The sequence below is a fragment of the Pipistrellus kuhlii genome, unplaced genomic scaffold (genome assembly GCF_014108245.1).
Source record: "Pipistrellus kuhlii isolate mPipKuh1 unplaced genomic scaffold, mPipKuh1.p scaffold_m20_p_2, whole genome shotgun sequence".
Classification (NCBI taxonomy): Eukaryota; Metazoa; Chordata; class Mammalia; order Chiroptera; family Vespertilionidae; genus Pipistrellus; species Pipistrellus kuhlii.
The window spans coordinates 98,103,408-98,124,163 of NW_023425515.1; the positions used below are offsets into that span (position 1 = coordinate 98,103,408).

General features: G+C 37.4%; 1 long non-coding RNA gene across 1 annotated transcript in view; it reads left to right on the forward strand.

The window, feature by feature from the left end:
• The window catches only part of LOC123652659, a 149,832-nt gene that overhangs the window by 69,124 nt on the left and 59,952 nt on the right, over nt 1-20,756 (forward strand). The gene's annotated exons all lie outside the window — the stretch shown is intronic.

Consider the following 20,756-nt stretch of genomic DNA (forward strand, 5'->3'; position numbering starts at 1 on the left):
TGTTGACCTTTTTATTATACTTTTTTTATTTTCCTGTGTTGTTTATTTCTGCTCTGATCTTTATTATTACCTTCCTAATGCTTATGCTGGGCGCTTCTTGTTGCTTGCTTTCTAAGTCTTTGAATTGTAGGGTTAGATAATTTATAACCAATTTTTCTTGTTTTATTGAGGTAGGCCTGTAGAGCTATGAACTTCCTTCTCAAGACTGCTCTCACTGTATCCCATATGTTTTGCATTGTGTTTTCATTGTCATTGTTTACCAGGACATTTTTATTTCTTCTTTAATCTCTTTGGAAAGCCAATCATTGTTTTGTTTCGTTTTCCATTTTTTAATTAAGGTATTATATGTGAACTTATCTTACTATTGCCCCCCCCTCCCATACATGCCATCACCCGCAGTGTTTTGCGTCCATTGATTATGCTTATATGCATGCATATAATTCCTTCATTTGATCTCTTATTTTCCCACCTCTCCCGAACCTTCCCACTGTAATTTGACAGTCTGTTTGATGCTTTACTGCCTCTGTATCTATCTTTTTGTTCATCAGTTTATAATGTTCTTTATTATCCATAAATGAGTGAGATCATGTGGTATTTTTCTTTCATTGACTGGCTTATTTCACTTAGCATAATATTCTCCAATTCTATCCAGGTTGCTATAATGGTAAGAATTCCTTCTTTTTTTATGGCAGCATAGTATTCCACTGTGTAGATGTACCATAGTTTTCTGATCCAGTCATCTGCTAACAAGCACTTAGGCTGTTTCCAAATCTTAGCTATTGTAAATTGTGCTGCTATGAATATAGAGCTGCATATATCCTTTCTTTTTTTTTCTTTTTTTTTTTTTTAATATATTTTATTGATTTTTTTTTGCCCCCCTCCCTCCCTCCCACACATCCCCTCCCTCCCCAGAGTTTTGTGTCCATTGGTTGTACTTATATGCATGTATAAAAGTCCTTTGGTTGATCTATTATCTCCCCCAGATCTTCCTTCCCTCCCCGCTGTAATTTGACAGACTACTTGTTGATATACTGTCTCTATATCTATCTTTTGGTTCATCAGTTTATAATGCTCTTTATTATCCATGAATGAGTGAGGTCATGTGGTGTTTCTCTTTCATTGACTGGCTTATTTCACTCAGCATGATGTTCTTCAATTCCATCCAGTTTGCTGCAAATGATGAGAATTCCTTCTTTTTTATAGCAGCATAGTATTCCATTGTGTAGATGTACCATAGTTTTTGGATCCAATCATCTGCTGACGGACACTTAGGCTGTTTCCAAATTCTGGCTATTGTAGATTGTGCTGCTATGAACATAGGGGTGCATATATCCTTTCTGATTGCTGTTTCAAGTTTCTTGGGATATATTCCTAGGAGTGGGATTACTGGGTCAAATGGGAGTTCCATTTTCAGTTTTTTGAGGAAACTCCACACTGTTCTCCACAGTGGTTGCACCAGACTGCATTCCCACCAGCAGTGCACAAGGGTTCCTTTTTCTCCGCAACCTCGCCAACACTTGTCGTTTGTTGATTTGTTGATGTTGGCCATTCTGACAGGTGTGAGATGGTACCACATTGTTGTCTTGATTTGCATCTCTTGGACAATTAGTGACTTTGAGCATATTTTCATGAGCCTTTTGGCCTTCCTTCTGTCTTCTTTTGAAAATGTTCTATTTAGGTCCATTGCCCATTTTTTAATTGGATTATTTATCTTCCTTTTATTTAGTTGTATAAGCTGTTTGTAAATGTTGGAGATTAAACCTTTATCAGTGGTATCATTTGCAAATATGTTCTCCCACACTGTGGGCTTTCTTGTTGTTTTGTTGATGGTTTCTTTTGCTGTAAAAAAGCTTTTTATTTTGATGTAGTCCCATTTGTTTATTTTCTCTTTAGCTTCCATTGCCCTAGGGGTACTATCAGTGAAGAAGTTCTATTGGCATACATCTGAGATTTTGCTGCCTGTGGATGCTTCTAGTATTTTTATGGTTTCCCGTCTGATGTTTAAGTCCTGTATCCATTTTGAGTTTATTTTTGTGAATGGTGTAAGTTGGTGATCTAGTTTCATTCTTTTGCATGTGTCTGTCCAATTTTCCCAACACCATTTATTGAAGAAACTGTCTTGACTCCATTGTATATTCGTGCCTCCTTTGTCAAATATTAATTGAGCATAGTGATTTGGGTTGATATCTGGGTTCTCAATTCTATTCCATTGATCTATATGTCTGTTCTTGTGCCAGTACCAGGCTGTTTTGAGAACGGAGGCTTTGTAATATAGTTTGAAGACTGGTATTGAGATCCCTCCTACTTTACTCTTCTTTCTCAGGATTGCTGTGGCTATTCGGGGTCTGTTATTGTTCCAAATGAACTTTTGGAGAGTTTTTTCTAGGTCGGTGAAATATGTCGTTGGTATTTTAATGGGGAGTGCATTGAACCTATAGATTGCTTTAGGAAGTATGGACATTTTGATGATGTTGATCCTACCAATCCATGAACATGGTATGTTCTTCCATCTGTTTACATCTTCCTCTATCTCTTTTTTCAGTGTTATGTAGTTTTCCGCATATAGGTCCTTTACTTCCTTAGTTAAATTTATTCCTAGGTATCTTAATTTTTTTGGTGCGATGGTAAATGGAATTGCTTTTTAGTCTCTGTTTCTGCAGTTTCTCTGTTGGTGTATAGAAAAGCCATGGATTTCTTGGCATTAATTTTGTATCCTGCTACATTGCCAAATTCATTTATTAAGTCAATTAGTTTTTTAATGGAGTCTTTTGGGTTTTTTATGTACAATATCATGTCATCTGCAAATAAGGATAACTTTACTTCTTCTTTTCCAATTTGGATGCCTTTTATTTCCTCCTCTTGTCTAATTGCAATGCCTAGTACTTCCAGTACTATGTCAAACAGGAGTGGCGATAGTGGGCATCCCTGTTTTGTTCCTGTTCTTAGAGGGATTGGTTTTAGTTTTTGCCCATTGAGTATAATGTTGGCTGTGGGTTTATCATATATAGCTTTTATTATGTTGAGGTATGATCCTTGTACTCCCACCTTGTTAAGAGTTTTTATCAGAAAAGGGTGTTGGATTTTATCGAATGCTTTTTCTGCATCAATTGATATGACTCGATATATGATTTTTATATTTCAATTTGTTTATGTGATGTATCACGTTTATTGATTTGCAGATATTGTACCATCCTTGCATTCCTGGAATAAATCCTACTTGGTCGTGGTGTATGATCTTTGTGATGTTTTTCTGGAGTCGATTTGCTAGAATTTTGTTGAGGATTTTGGCATGTACGTTCATGAGGGATATTGGCCTGTAATTCTCTTTCATTGAGTTGTCTTTATCTGGTTTTGGTATTAGGGTGATGCTGGCTTCATAGAAGGAATTTGGAAGTGTTCCTTCCTCTTGAATTTTTTGGAATAGTCTGAGGAGGATAGGTTTTAGCTCTTCCTTGAATGTTTGGTAAAACTCTCCTGTGAAGCCATCTGGCCCTGGGCTTTTGTTTGCTGGAAGCTTTTTGATGACTGTTTCAATTTCTTCCCAAGTCACTGGTTTATTGAGATTTTTAGATTCTTCCTGATTGAGTTTTGGAAGATTATATTTTTCTAGGAATATGTCCATTTCCTCCAGGTTGTTCAGTTTGTTGGAGTAGAGTTGTTCATAGTATTTTGTAACAATCCATAGTATTTCGGTGGGGTCTGTTGTTATTTCACGTCTTTCATTTCTGATTTTGTTTATTTGGGCCCTCTCTCTTTGTTTCTTGGTTAGCCTGGCTAGCGGTCCATCTATCTTGTTTATCCTTTCAAAGAACCAGCTCTTGGTTTTGTTGATCTTATGTATTGTTTCTTTGGTCTCTATGTCGTTTATCTGTGCTCTGATTTTTGTTATTTCCTTCCTTCTACTTACACTGGGCTTTTCTTATTGCTCTTTTTCTAACTCTTTGAGTTGTAGAGTTAGATCATTTGTTACACTTTTTTCTAGTTTTTTGCAATAGGCTTGTAAAGATATGAATTTCCCTCTCAAAACTGCTTTTGCTGTGTCCCATAGATTTTGGATTGTTGTGTTTTCATTGTTATTTGTTTCCAGGATGTTTTGAATTTCTTCCTTGATTTCTCTGGTAACCCAGTCCTTGTTTAATAGCATGCTGTTTAGTCTCCATGTGTTTGATTTCTTTGGATTATTTTTATTGTAGTTAATTTCCAGTTTTATGCCATTATGGTCTGAGAAGATGCTTGATATGATTTCTATCTTCTTGAATTTGAAGAGACTTTGCCTATGTCCCAAAATGTGGTCTATCTTTGAGAATGTCCCATGTGCATTTGAGAAGAATGTATATTCTGTGGCTTTGGGGTGGAATGTTCTGAAGATGTCAATTAATTCCATCTGGTCTAGTGAGTCGTTTAGGATTGATATTTCTTTGCTGATGTTTTGTTTAGATGATTTGTCGAAGGGTGACAGTGGGGTATTAAAATCTCCTACTATGATTGTATTGCTATTAATCTCTCCCTTAATGTCCTCCAGCAGTTTTTTTTATGTATTTGGGTGCTCCCGTATTGGGTGCATATATATTTACCAGGGTTATTTCTTCTTGTTTGATTGCTCCCTTTAGTATTATGAAGTGGCCTTCATTGTCTCTTGTTATGTCCTTCACTCTGAGATCTAATTTGTCAGATATAAGTATTACTACCCCAGCTTTCTTTTCATTTCCATTTGCCTGGAAAATCTTTTTCCTTCCCTTCACTCTCAGTCTGTGTGCATCTCTTTTTCTGAGGTGGGTTTCTTGTAGACAACAGATGTATGGGTCTTGTTTTCTTATCCAATCTGTTACCCTATGTCTTTTGATTGGAGCATTTAAACCATTTACATTTAATGTTATTAATGATAGGTACTCATTTGATGCCATTTTTATTCTATACCCCTGTGTTCCTTCTTCGCTTCCTATTTCTTTATTTTTACAGTAGACCTTTTAGTATTTCTTGCATTGCTGGTTTGGTGGAGATAAATTCCTTTAGTATTTTTTTTGTCTGTGAAGCTCCTGATTTCCCCTTCAATTTTGATTGATAGTCTTGCTGGGTACAGTATTCTTGGATTCAGACCCTTTCTTTGCATGACTTTGTATATTTCATCCCATTCCCTTCTGGCCTGATAAGTTTCTGTTGAGAAATCAGTTGTTAGTTTGAAGGGGGTTCCTTTATATGTAACTTTCTGTCTCTCTCTGGTTGCTTTTAAGATTCTAACTTTGTCATTGGTGTTTGCCAATTTAATTATAATATGTCTTGGAGTCGGTCTTCTGGGATCCATTTTTTTTGGGACTGTGCGAGCATCTTGGATTTGTGTGGGTTTTTTCTTCTCTATCTCAAGAAAATTTTCTGTCATTATTTCTTGAAATACGTTTTCCATATCTACCTCGGTTTTCTTTCCTTCCGGAACCCCTATTATTCGAATATTGTTTTGTTTTGCATTGTCCCAAAGCTCCCGTAGGCTCTCCTCCTGCTTTTTAAATTTTTTTTCTAGAAGCTGCTCTAATTGGGTATTTTTTTCCATCTTGTCTTCTAGCTCACTGATGCGATCCTCTGCTTCATCTAGTCTGCTCTTGATGCTTTCTATTGAGTTCTTCATAGTAGCGATGTCATTTTTCATTTCATCTTGAGTCATCTTCATTTCCTCTTGGGTTTTTTTCATTTCCTCTTGCGTCTTACTCATATTGTCAAATTTTTCTTCCATTCTTTTTAGCCATCTTAAGATCGTTACTCTGAATTCTTGCTCTGGTAGGTTGCTTGCCTCTATATCGTTTACTTCCTTTTCTGGTGAAGCCTGCTTTTCTTTCATATGCGGGCTGTTTTTTGGTCTCCCCATGATCTAGGATGTCTGGTTGTGTAGTTCTCTCTCCTGCTTTGATTTAAAGGCACAAAATACAACACAACCAGGTACAACACACAAGGCACTGAATAGAAATATGTTTGCGATATTAATAACCACCAATAAGGGTGACTAGAACCCAGCTAACAAAAACATACAATCAAACAAAAAGTATAGGCAAATCAATCTATAAAAGAAAAGCATACAACTTTAGTAAAGTTAACATTCAAAATACAACTTCAAAGAGTTAGAGGGAAAGACTGTTTTTTTTTTTGTTTGTTTTGTTTTGTTTTTAGGACAACTGCGAGGGAGGTGTGAATGGGTTTGGAGCAGGTAGTTGGAAATTAGATATATACAAGTAGGGTGAAATTTTAGGAGGGGTTAGACAGAAGGAATGGGGAAATCTAGAGCAGGAAACGGTTAAGATAGACAGGGTATCAAAGGAAAAGATTGGAAAGAGGGTGAAGGCATAAAGGTAGGGTTGATATAGAATAAAGCGTTGGAGAAAGAAGGATAGATAAACACTGTAGAACAGTAATCCTGAAATTAAAAAAAAAATATATATATATATATAATCAAATGAAATAAAAATAAAAATAAAGAAAAGAAAATAAGATGAAAAAGGTAAATTAGTAGTAGTAATAATGTTGACTACATATACAATGTAGTAATTATCAAGATAAAATCAAGTGAGGAAAAAGAAGAAAAAAATAGTTTCTTGAGTAAACGTTGCAAATAATGAAAACAAAAATAAAAAACAAAAATTTAAAAATTAAAAAAAATAATAATAAAATTTAAAAAATATAATTAAAATTTGCAGTAATGAAGGTCATTCGCTTCCTCTATTGTTATGATCCAGTCCTGATTTTTTGGCAGGTTTTGCTTTGTTTTTATTACACTAGAGTCAATTTGTGAATTAGCCTCTGGGGGCAGTGTTTCTAGGTTGACTTCCAGACTCTAGAGCACATGTGTCAAACATAAGGCCGGTGGGCCAAATCCGTCCCGCCAAATCCGTCCCGCCAGGCCTTGCAATGTGGCCCGCACCGCGCTGTCATCACTGCACTCCGCTGCATTTCCATCACAATGACAATTTATGACTGTTCAGTAAACCATTCGGCCCGCGATTTAGGCTGGATTTTAGATTTTGGCCCCTTCTCTGATTGAGTTTGACACCCCTACTCTAGAGCCTCCAGCTTTTTTGTTTTTGTTTTTTTTTTGTCCTCTCTGAAGCTGGAACTACAGAGGGGGGGAGGGGGCAGGTCCGAGCAACTGGAATCTCCCGTAACTCTCCGATATCCCTCAGAGCCGGATCCAAATGTGTTGCTCTTTAGATATCTCCCCTGTTAGGAGCCCCATCCACTTGGGTGACAACAGCCCAACAGCGGGGGCTTCTACTTGTAATCACCGCCCTTGTCCTCCAGCTTCCGCAAGCGCGCTCTGTGCGCGCAGGCTTTTTGTTTTCGCTGTGAGCGCTCTCCACCCTCTCACCGCGAAATCTGACCTTTTCGCTGAGCAGTGGGGCAATCCTGTGAGGGCAGGTGTTCGCGCCGCCTGGGATCCGCGTTCTGGGGGTCACAGATGCTTGGCGGTCGCTGTGGCTGTGGATATTCAGGCCTCTTACACAATCCTATCTTCCTCTCAAGATGGTGAGGTTTCCCCATCCAAGCCGGTAGGAAGCTCCCGTCAGGGACACAGCCCTCGTGGATGCTTCCCTGTGAGGGGCACCTCTGTCAGCAGCCCCCCAGCAGTTTCTTCTGGTGTTCACTGTCTCCCAGCTTGCCGATAAACACTCACAGCACAAGACCCTCAGTTGCTCTCTCTTTCTGCTTCGGGAGATAGCTAAGTATCCGCCCATCTATTCTTCCGCCATCTTACCTCCTGCATATATCCTTTCTGATTGGTGTTTCCAGTTTCTTAGGATATATTCCTGGGAGAGGGATTACTGGGTCAAATGGGAGTTCCATTTTTAGTTTTTTAAGGACACTCCATACTCTTCTCCACAGTGGTTGCACCAGTCGCCATTCCCACCAGCAGTGCACAAGTGTTCCTTTTTCTCTGAATCCTCACCAACACTTTTTGTTTGTTGATTTGATGATAGCCATTCTGTCAGGTGTGAGATAGTACTGTACGGTCATTTTGATTTGCATCTCTCAGATATTTAGTGACTTTGAGCATGTTTTCATATGTCTCTTGGCCTTCCTTATGTCTTCTTTCCAAATGATTCTATTTAGGTCAGTCTCCCATTTATTAATTGGATCATTTATCTTTATCTTCCTTTTATTAAATTGTATAAGTTGCCTGTAGATGTTGGAGATTAAACCTTATCAGTGATAACATTTGCAAATATGTTCTCCCATACAGTGGTCTTTATTGTTGTTTTGTCCAAGGTTTCTTTTGCTGAGAAAAAAAGCTTTTTATTTTGATGTAGTCCCATTTATTTACTTTCTTTTTTGCTTCCATTACCCTAGGAACAGTATCAGTGAAGAAATTCTTTCAGCACATATCTCAGGTTTTGCTGCTTGTGGATTCCTCTTAAGTTTTTTATGGTTTCCCATCTTGTTTAAGTCCTGTATCCATTTTAAGTTTATTTTTGTGTATGGTATAAGTTGGTGATCTAGTTTCATTTTTTTTTTTTTGCATATATGTGTCCAATTTTTCCAACACCATTTGTTGAAGAGACTGTCTTGACTCCATTGTATGTTCATGCCTCCTTTGTCAGTTATTAATTGAGCATAGTGGTTTGGGTTGATATCTGGATTCTCTATTCTATTCTATTGGTCTATATGTCTGTTCTTGGGCCAGTGCCAGGCTGTTTTGAAAACAGTGGCTTTATAATACAGCTTGAAATCTGGTATTGAGATCTTCCTACTTTCTTCTTTTTCAGGATTGCTGTGGCTATTCAGGGTCTTTTTTTATTCCAGATGAATTTTTGGAGAGTTCTTTCCAGGTATGTGAAATTAGCCATTGGTATTTTATTGGGGATTGCATTGAATCTATAGATTACTTTGGGTGGTATGGATATTTTAATAGTGTTGATTCTACCAATTGTTGAACATGGTATGTTTTTTCATCTGTCTATATCTTCCACTGTCTCTTTTTTTCAGTGTCCTGTAGTTTTCTGTATACGTATAAGTCATTTATCTCCTTGGTTAAGTTTATTCCTAGGTATCTTAATGTTTTTGGAATGATGGTAAATGGGATTGCTTTTTTAGTCTCTCTTTCTGTAAGTTCATTTTTGGTGTATAGAAATGCCATAGATTTATTGGTATTAATTTTGTATCCTGCTTCATTGCCCAATTTATTTATTAAGTCTAATAAATTTTTAAGGAGTCTTTAGTGGCTTCTATGTACAATATCATGTCATCTGCAAATAAGGTCAGCTTTACTTCTTTTCCAATTTAGATGCATTGTATTTCTTCTTCTTGTCTGATCACAATGGCTTATAATTCCAGTACTATGTCAAACAAGAGTGGCGATAGTGGGCATCCCTGTCTTGTTCCTGTACTTAGGGGAAATGGTTTTAGTTTTTTCCCATTGAATATGTTGTTTGCTGTGCGTTTATTATATTTAGATTTTATTATTTTGAGGTATGATCCTTCTATTCCACCTTCTTGAGAGTTTTTATCAAGAAATTGTGTTGAATTTTGTCAAATGTTTTTCTACATTATTGATATGACTATGTGATTTTTATCTCTCAATTTGTTTATGCAATTTATCATGTTTATTGATTTGTGTATATTGTACTATCCTTACATTTTGGGGATAAATCCTACTTGGTCATGGTATATGATCTTTCTGATGTTCTGCTGGAGCCGATTTCCTAGAATTTTGTTGAGTATTTTGGCATCTATGTTCATGAGGGATATTGGCCTCTAATTCTCTTTCATTGGGTTGTCTTTATCAGGTTTTGGTATGAGAGTGATGCTGGCTTCATAAAAGGAGCTTGGAAGTGTTCCTTCTTCTTGAATTTTTTGGAATAGCCTGAGGAGGATAGGTGTTATTTCTTCCTTGAATGTGTGGTAAACTATTGTGAAATGGTCTGTCCTGGGCTTTTGTTTGCTGGAAGCTTTTTGATGAGTGCTTCAATTACTTCAATATTATTGGCCTATGGTTTAGATTCTTCCTGATTGAGTTTTGGAAGGTTATATTTTTCTAGAATATGTCCATTTCCTCCAAGTTGTCCAGTTTGTTGGAATAAAGTTTTTCACAGTATTTTTTTTTCTTTTTAACAATCCTTTGTATTTCTGTGGTGTCATTTTATTTATTTATTTATTTATTTATTTATTTATTAATTTTTTTTTTTTTTTTTTTTTTACCTCACTCATTTCTGATTTTGTTTATTTGGGTCCATTCTCTTTGCTTTTTGGTGAGCCTGGCTTGAGGTGCGTCAATCTTGTTTATCTCTTCTAAGAACCAGTTATTGTTTTATTGAAAGGATGGAAAAAGATTTTCCAGGCAAATGGAAATGAAATAAAAAGCTGGTGTAACAATAGTTATATCTGAAAAATTAGATCTCAAAGTGAAGAAAAGAACAAGAAATAACTGGTTTTATTGATCTTTTGCATTGTTTCTTTGGTTTCTATGTTGTTTATTTTCTCTCTGATCTTTATTATTTCCTTCCTTTTCCTTTCACTAGGCTTTTCTTGTTGCTCTCTTTCTAACTCTTTGAGTTGTAGGGTTAGTTAGTTTATTACCATTGTTTCTTGTTTTTGTTTTTGTTTTTGTTTTTCATTAGGTTTGTAGAGCTATGAACTTCCCTCTCAAGACTGCTTTTGCTGTGTCTCATAGATTTTGGATTGTTGTGTTTTCATTGTCATTTGTTGCCATGATGTTTTTTATTTCTTCCTTGATCTCTCTGGAAACCCAGTGATTGTTTAATAGCATACTGTTTAGTCTGCATGTGTTTGCATTGTTTTTATTGTATTTGTTTTCCTGTTTTATGCCACTATGATCTGAGAAGAAGCTTGATATGATTTCTATCTTCTTGAATTTGAAGAGACTTTGCCTATGTCCCAAATGTGGTCTATCTTTGAGAATGTCCCATGTGCACTTGAGAAGAATGTATCTTCTGTGGCTTTCGTGTGAAATGTTCTAAAGATGTCAATTAATTCCATCTGGTCAATTGAGTCATTTAGGATTGATGTTTTTTTGCTGGTTCGTCTTCAAACTATGGCCCTCGGGCCACATGCGGCCCGCAGAGGAGTCTGATCCGGCCCGCCAGGTTTTTTGGGCAGTGAGCGCAGCCGAGGTGTTACAGTAGGAATTAGTAGTTCATATAGTCCGGCCCTCCAGCTCTCTGAGGGACCGTGATGTGGCCCCCACGTTAAAAAGTTTGAGGACCCCTGGTATAGAGGATATGTCCAATGGTGATATTGGGGTGTTAAAGTCTCCTACTATGAGTATATTGCTGTTAATCTCTCTCTTGATATCCTCCAGTAGTTTTTGTATGTATTTGGGTGCTCCTGTATTGTGTGTGTATGTTTACCAGAGTTATTTCTTCTTGTTGGATTGCTCCCTTTAGTATTATGAAGTGGCCTTCCTTATTTCTTGTTATTTTCTTCACTTTGAGATCTAATTTTTCAGATATAACTATTGCTACACCAGCTTTTTATTTCATTTCCATTTGCCTGGAAAATCTTTTTCCATCCTTTCACCCTCAGTCTGTGTGTGTCTTTTTTTCTAAGGTGGGTTTCTTGTAGACAGCAGATATATTGGTCTTGTTTTCTTATCCAATTTGTTACCCTGTGTCTTTTGATTGGGTCATTTAATCAATTTATATTTAAAGTTATTACCCTGTTTCCCCCAAAATAAGACAGTGTCTTATGTCAATTTTTTCTCCCAAAGTTGCACTAGGTCTTATTTTTATGGAATGTCTTATTTTCAGGGAAATATGGTATTAATAGGTATTTATTTGGTGGTGATAAATTCCCTTAGTCCTTTTTTGTCTGTGAAGCTCTTGATTTCACCTTCAATTTTAATTGATAGCCTTGCTTGGTACAGTATTCTTGGATTTAGAATACTGTATGACTTTGTATATTTCATTCTATTCCCTTCTGGGCTGATAAGTTTCTGTTGAGAAATCAGTTGCTAGGCTGATGGGAGTTCCTTTGTATATAACTTTCTGTGTCTCTTTGGCTGCTTTAAGATTCTCACTTTGTTGTCAGTGTTTGCCAATTTAATTATAATGTGCTTTGGCATCAATCTTTTGAGGTTCGTTTTGCTTGGGACTATGTGAGCTTCTTGTATTTGTGTGGTTTTTTTCTTCCCTATACCAGGGCAGTTTTCTTTCATTATTTCTTCAGACAGGTTTTCTATTTCTTGCCCAGTATTTTATCCTTCTGGAATTCCTATTATGCAATGTTATTTTGTTTCATGATGGCCCAAAGTTCTAGTAGGTTCTCCTCCTGCTTTTTAATTTTTTTTAGAATCTACTCTAATTGAATATTATTTCCCACCTTGTCTTCTAGTTCACTGATGCAATCCTCTAGTTCTTCTAGTCTACTCTTGTTGCTATTTAGTTCTTTATGGCAGCGATGTCATTTTTCATTACTTCGTGGTTCTTTTTCATTTCCTCTTGGTTCTTACTCATATTGTCGAATTTGTCTTCCATTCTTTTCAACCACCTTATGACCATTTCTCTGTATTCTTTCTCTGACATGTTGCTTGCATCTATTTTATTTTCTTCCTTTTCTGGTGATGCCTGCTTTTCTTTCATATGCAGGCTTGTTTCTTTGTCTCTTCATGGTCTCTCTTCTCTAGATATCTGGATATGTAGTTCTCTTTCTCCTGCATTGGTTTAAGTGCACCAAATACAGCACAAACGGGTACAAAACACAAGGCACTGAACAGAAATTTATTCATTATATTAATAACCCCCAATAAAGAGGACCACCAGAGAAAGCAAATTAAGGGATAGGAGAGAAAAAAGAAGAGGGGGGGAAAAAAGAGTGCCAAAATGTAATTCGGAAAAGGAAAAAAACAGTAAGAGAGAAAAGAAAGAGACCAGGAAAGAAAAGGGGAACAAACTATATATATGGGGAGAAAATTCCAAGAATAAAGCCACTAATCCCAGGAAATGTCAGCAACAAGTACCTGTAGATTAATATAAACTATAAACAACAACTAATATCAAGCAAGGCAAGGGAAAACAGAAGCAAAAAAACAAAAACCAAGCAAACAAAAGAGCCAAATAAAAAAAGAATAACCAAAACAATCTCACAAAAAAGTATAAAGAATTGATATAGTCAACATTCTAGCAAACAATAATATAAGGACAGATAAAAAAAAAAACACAATTTTTCTCTAGCAAACAACAACACAAGTCCAGAGAGAAAAACAATATTTAAGACAGAGAAGAGACTTGGAGTGATAGGGTGAAATTTTAACAGGGGTAAACAGAAAGAATAGGGAAAATCTAAATCAGGTAATTGGTAAGAGAAACAGGACACCAAAAAGGGAAAAGTTAGGAAGAGAGTGATGGCATAAAGGTAGAGTTGAGATAGAGACAAAGGATGCAAAAGGAAAGATGAAAATTGAATGTAGAACACTAATCCTAAAGTAAAGAGAAAATAAAATGACACTTAAAAAAAGGTAAAATATTAGTAGTAATAATACTTAGTGAAAATAAAAATGTAATAATTAAAAAAGTAAAATCAATTGAGAAAAAAAAAGACAAAAATTAGGTTCTTAAGAAAAAGATGAGAAAATAAAAATTTAAAAATAAAAAGTAAAATATTAAAATGTGCAGTAGTGAATATCATTCACTTCCTTTATTATTCTGTTTGGTATGCCTGTTTGCCAGTCAGGAGAATGTTGCAATTCCCTGTGTTCCATTGCTGCTCAGTGTTGTAAGCCATTCCTGATTTTTAAGCAGGTGGTGTTTTAATTTCTCTTAAGCCTTTATTTTTTATTACACAAGAGTCAATTTGTGACTCAGCCCCTGGGTGGCAGTGTTTCTGGATTGACTTCACTGTCGATATGTGGCCTCTTTAGCTTGTGTTTAGAGTCTTCTTTCCCTGTGGCACTCAATATCAGTTTGTGAGAGTGGGCTGTCTCAGAGCTTGCTCTCCGATGGTCACTCCCCACTCTGATCCCCAGGATCCAGAAAAACAACTTTCCCCTGCAGTTTCCTAGGGTGTCCCCAACTTGATGATCCTATGAATTGGGTTAGTAATCAGAAGCAAGAATTTGAAGAGGAAAAAGCCCAAGTGTGCAAACAACGGGTCTGCTTGCAAGTTTAAGTAGTCCTCCTTTGCCCTTGGGTCTAAGCAGCCAGCACACTTTTAAGATTTTTAGGCTTTCCTTATGCGTCAGAACAAAATGGGTTGATTTTTAGAGTTTCCTTCTATTAGCAGCTCTGAGGACTCCCTTTCACATTCACAGATCACTCCAGCCCCAACAGCCACAGATTTTTCTAGGCACAGATTTTACCCTGTGCTCCAGCTCCTACAGTGCATGTGATTCTCTCTCCTGACAGGACCTCACCTTATCCCAGGTGAAATCTGACCTTTCCATGGTGGAGTGTAGAGCTCCTCTGAATCCACATGTTTGTGCCAAGTGGGGACCTGTGTTCTGGAGCTTGGCAGCTGTTCCGTGGTTGCCTCATGTTGTAACCTTTCAAACTTCCAATAAGATCCACTTTCCCCTTCAAGATGGCACAGTCTCCTCATCCGAGCCAGTCACTCTGAGAGGGAACCCAGCAGAAGTGGGGGCTGCCTGGTCAGGAGAACTCCATCCAGCAGTCCCCCACTTTCTTCTAGAGTTTAGCTGTCCTTTAACTCACCAACAAATACTTCACATGCGAACCTCAGCTGTTCTTTCTTTCTGCTTCGGGACCCGTCTGTCTATTCCACTGCTGTTTTTCTATACATCATGACAGTATTGCTGTGACTACTTTTGCACTATCGCCAATCATTGTTTCATAGCATGCTATTTAGCCTCCAAGTGTTTGATTTTTTTATTGTAGTTAATTTCTACTTTTATACCATTGCAATAAGAGAATATGCTTGATATGATTTCTGTCTTCTTGAATTTGAATAGGCTTTGCCTGTGTCTCAGTATGGGTCTATCTTTGAAAATGACCTATGTGCACTTGAGAATAATGTATATTCTGTGGCTTTGGAGTGAAATATTCTGAAGATGTTAGTTAATTCCATCTGATCTAGTGAGACATTTAAGATGACTCTTTGCTTGCTGATTTTTTGTTGAGACCATTTATCTGGTTGTGTCAATGGGGTATTAAAGTACCCAACTGTATCCCTGTCAGTTTGTCCTTTGATATCTTCCAGAAGGCTTTTTATATATTTGTGCACTTCTTTATTGAGTGTATATATGTTTACCAGGGTTATATACTCTTGTTGTATTGGTCCCTTTAGTATTGTGAAGTGGCCTTCCTTATCTGTTGTTATGGCCTTCACTTTGATGTATTTTTTTTGTTTTGTTAGATATATGTATTGCTACCCCAGCTTTGTTTTTATTTCCATTTGTCTGAAAAAAATTTTCCATCTCCTCACTGTCTGTGTTAGTCCTTTGTTCTGAGATTGGATTCTTGTAGATAGCAAATATATAGGCCATATTTTCTTATTTATTCAACTACCTATATCTTTCAATTGAAGCTTTGAAGGCATTTACATTTAAGCTTATTATTGATAGGTACTTGTTTTTTTGCCATTTTTATTCTTTGCTCCTGTGTTCCTTCTTCCCTTCCTATTCCTTTTTTTTTTTTTTTTTTTTTTTTTTTTTTTACAGCAGTCCCTTTTGCATTTCTTGCATTGCTGGCTTGTTGGGAATAAACTCCCTTAGCCCATTTTTGTCTGTGAAGCTTCTGATTTCACCCTCGATTTTGATTGATAGCCTTGCATTCAGACCCTTCCTTTGCATGACTTTGTATATTTCATTCCATTTTCTTCTGACCTGGTGTGTTTCTGTTGAGAAATCAGTCACTAGTCTGATGGGGGATCCTTTGTAGGTAACTTTCTGTCTCTCTCTGGCTGCTTTTAAGATTCTTTGTCATTGGAGTTTGCCAGTTTAATTATTATGTGTCTTGCTGTTGGTCTTTTTTGGTTCTTCTTGTTTGAGACTCTGTGTTTCTTGAACTTCTGTGAGTTTTTTCTTCCCTATATCAGTGAAGTTTTATGTCATTATTTCTTCAAACGGATTTTCTATTCCTTGCTCAGTTTTCTGTCCTTCTGGTACCCATGTTATGCAGATGTTGTTTCATTTTTTGTTATCCCAAAGCTTCTTTAGGCTCTCTTTCTGCTTTTTATGTGTTTTTTTTTTTCCTGTTGCTGCTCTGCTTTGGTGTTTTTTCCTACTTTTATTTATAGTTTGCTGATGCAGTCCTTAACTTCTTGTACTCTACTATTGACACTTTTTATTGTGATCTTTATTGCAACAATACCATTTTTCATTTCATTTCCTTTTAGTTCTTAAACATATTGTTGAATTTGTCTTCTATCCTTTTCAGCATCCTTATGCCCAATTCCCAGAATTCTTCTCCTGAGATATTGCTTGCCTCCATTTTATTTACTTCCGTTTCCAGTGATTTCTACTTTGTTTTATATGGGGACTGTTTCTTTGCCTCCCCATTTTTGCTCCTCTTCAAGTGTCTGGTTATGTTGCTCACTCTCTTCCACGTTAACCAAAAGGCACAAAATACAACTCAACAAGACATGACACAGAAGGAACAAAACTCAAGTGTATTCATGACACACATAATCCCAAATAAAGGTGCCTTCCAGAGAAAACAGAATTAGCGGAGAGAAAAGAGTTTCAAATGATATTGAGAAATGGAAAAAAAGGTAAGAGAGAAAGAAAAAGGAGGAAAAAAAAGTATGTATTTGTGGAAAACAACAACAACAAAATAACAACAAAATACAAACAACAAACACCCAGGAAAAAAAAGGGGGGGGGGGCAGGGCTGAATCTGAGAAAGCAGAGCTTATTTTCAGAAAGTAAAGTCAAGGATTTGAGTGAATGAGGTAATGGCCACTATTCAGTATAGTGGAGATAGAATAGACAAACATGTACATTGACCGTACCTTCGCTACATCCATAGCCAATCAGAGTGAGTATGCAAATTAACCCAGAAAAGATGACAGTTAATTTGCATACAGAGGCGCCCAGTGCCGGTGTCCCAGGAACATCCTGGCACCCAGGTCACTGTGAGGTAAGGCCACGTGGGCCCAGAGCAGTCTGGGAAGGCCCTGAGCCAGGGGGCTCCTGGGCAGGGTCAAGCCTTCAATCAGAACGAAGGGGCAGGAGCTATGCCTGAGATCACAGGGAGCTGAGGGTCCCTTGCCCAAGGGATGGAGCTTACATCACAGGGAGCTTGTGGTCCCCTGCCCAAGGCCAAATGCCTCAGCTGGAGGCTTTTCATCTGGGCATGCCTGGTCAGGAGGGGAGCCTGCGATCATAGGGAGCTTGGGGTCCCCTTCTCAAAGCCAAAAACAGGTGGAGCTGGCGATCATAGGGAGCTGAAGGACCCCTCCCAGGCCTAAAGCTTCAGCCAGAGGCTTTAGGCTTGGGCAGGGCCAAGCCCATGATTGGTGTGAACTATAGAAGAAACACCTTTTTTGACTGCACATTGGCTAAGCTTCTTGTATGCCACTGATAATATTCTTAGTACCGTAACTTGGGTAATAAGAATCCAAAAAGGTGATCTAGGGTTTTTCCACCACACTTCTGGAGAAAAAAACGAAGGTCCACTGCTGGAGGATTAAGAAATGTCATATCCTGACCTAGCTGATTCGAATCAGTGGATAATGCCTCAGCCTGCCGACCACAGGGTCTTGGTTCAATTCTGATCAAGAGCATGTACCTATGTTGCAGGGGCCCAGATCAGGGCTCATGCAGGTGGCAACCAATCAAAGTGTTCCTCTCACTTTGATGTTGCTCTCTGTCTTTCCCTTTCTCTTCCACATTCTCTAAAAGTCAATAGAAATATATCCTCAGGTGAGGATAAAAAAAAGTAATAAAGAAAGAAATGCATATCATATGAAAACACATCTTGAAAACGCTTAAAGAAAGTTGTCATTTTTTCTTGGTGAAAGGACCAGAGTCCGTGTTGATGAAAACACCTTGGTGGCTGTGGTTACTGGCAGTGGCTGCAGCAGTGAGGTGATGTAGCTGGTGCCTTCCCCTGATCAGCCAGGTTGCTTCCCACAAAGGGAGGCCAGACTGTGGTTTAGATCAATGGAACAGAACAGAATGAAATCCACACCTTTATAGTTCATTAACTTTTAACAATGTAGGCAGAAACATGCAATGGAGAGAAGATAGTCTGTTCAGTAAATGGTGTTGGAAAATTGAATAGATATATGTAAAAAATGAAACCTGGCCACCTTACACCACACACAAGAATAAACTCAAAATGGATTAAAAACTTAAATTTTAGACTAGAAACCATAAAAATCCTTAAAAAAAGTATAGGCAGTAAAATCTTGGGCATTTTTCTTAGCAATATTTTTTCTGATATATTGCCTCGGGCAAGGGAAACAAAAATAATCAGATTGGACTACATCAAATTAAAGAGTTCTTGCACTGAAAAGGAAACCATCAACAAAATATAAAGACAAACCACTGAATAGAACGTTATCTGCAAGTGATACATCTGATAAAAGCTTAATATCCAAAATTTATAAAGAACTTATAAAACTCAACACCAAAAAAACCCATTTACGCTAATTTAAAAAATGGACAAAAGACCTGAATAGACATTTCTCCAAAGAGGACATACAGATGGTCAAGAGACATATTAAAGTTGCTCAAAGTCACTAATCATCAGAGAAATGCAAATTAAAACCATAATGAGATCTCACCTCATAGCTGTCAGAATATCTGTCATCAACAAATCATCAAGCAACAAGTGTTGGTGAGATTGTGGAGAAAAGGGTACACTAGTTCACTGCTGGTGGTAATGCAGTTTGGTGCAGCCACTATAGAAAACAGTATGGAGTTAATTACCAAAATAAAAAAAATTAAAAATTAGAACTGCCAGTGATTACTCTTCTGGGATTTATCCAAAGAAACCCGAAACACTAAATCAAAAGAAAATATGTACCTCTATGTTCATTGAAGTGTTATGTACAATAGGCAAGACTTGGAAGCAGCCCAAATGTCTGCAGGAAACCAAGATCAACAGAAATTAATATAAATGCCAGAAGTCCATCAGAAGGCTAACCTGGGCTCCTTTGATATTCACAAGGTGAATATTTGCATTTTATTACCTACTGTTGACTCAATGGCCTAAAGCCAACTCCCCACAACCTGATAATCTTATTGTTTACTAAGCATTACCACTGATATATCTGTTTGCATTCCTAACAGGCAATTATGTATTCTAGTAAATAAAAGCAGCTAGGAAAGGAGATTCTATGGAACTTGACTACTAACGTTAAATTTTCCCTGGCTTCCCCCATAATTTTGAAATTATTATTCCTTCTGTTTTAATTTGCATGTCAGCTCTTTCTCCATGCCTTTGAACCCAAAAGCCACACTGGCCATCTGTGGCTTTTCACAAGTATCCATCAGTAGATGAGTGGATAAAAAAGCAGTGGGACCAGCTAGACTGACCTATGTACCAGGAGGCTGTGGTTCAATTCCAGGTCAGAGCATATGCCCAAATTATGGGCTCAATGCCCAGTGTGGAGCTTTCAGGATACAGTTAATCAATGCTTCTCTTTCATCATTGATATTTCTATCTCTCTTTCCTTCTCCCTTCCTCTCTGAAATCATTAATAATATATTTTAAAATGACCATTAGTAAAAAAATAAAAAAGCAGTAGTACATTTACACAATGGAATACTACTCTGTTGTAAAAAAGAAAAATGTATCTTTTGTGACAGCATGGATGGACCTGGAGAACATTATGCTAAGTGAAATAAGCCAGTCAGAGAAAGACAAGTACCATATGATTTCACTCATATGTGGAATATAATGAGCAAACTGAACTACCAAGCAAAAAAGAGGCAGGCTCATAGATAGAAAACAGGCAGACCACTCTGGTCAGGGTAGGGGGGGAGGGAGGTATGCTGGGGATTGGAGGGGTTGAGCAAAAAGAAAGAGTACTCATGGACAACAGTGTCGTGATTGTAGTTGTAGAAGGATGGGTGGAGGTGGAAGAGGGTATGAGGGTGTAAAAGGTGATGGAAAAAATAAAAGGTAAAATATAAATCAGATCTGATCATTCCACTGCAATTAAAACAAATTCCAAACATTTTGCTATGGTCTTTAGGTCCAATCAGACCTCTATCTTCATTTGTTGTTTTGTTTTGTTTTCATTCACTATGTCCCAGCCAAAGATAACTTCTTTCTCTCCCTTGAGTATTACAAACCCAGTGACACACCAGTGCCTTTGTCCTTACTCTTCTGTCTTTCTGGATCTCTCCTCCCATATTTTTGGTTTAGTGTCTCCATTCATAGTTTAAAGAACTCAAAGGTCATCTTCTGAGAGAGGAGTACCCTGACTCTCATGTTTTTCTTTAAACTTTTTACTTCATAACTGTACTATCTAAATTTAATCTTTTTTATTTTTAATTAATTTATTTTTAAAAATATATATTTTATTGATTTTTTACAGAGAGGAAGGGAGAGAGATAGCTAGAAACATCGATGAGAGAGAAACATCGACCAGCTGCCTCTTGCACACCCCCCACTGGGGATGTGCCCACAACCAACATACATGCCCCCGACCAGAATCAAGCCCAGGACCCTTCAGTCTTCAGTTTGGCTCTACCACTGAGCCAAACTGGTTTCAGCTAAATTTAATCTTTTTAAAAAAATATATATATATTTTTTATTGATTTTTTACAAAGAGGAAGGGAGAGAGAGAGATAGAAACATCAATGAGAAACATTAATCAGCTGCCTCCTGCACACCCCCTCTGGGGATGTGCCC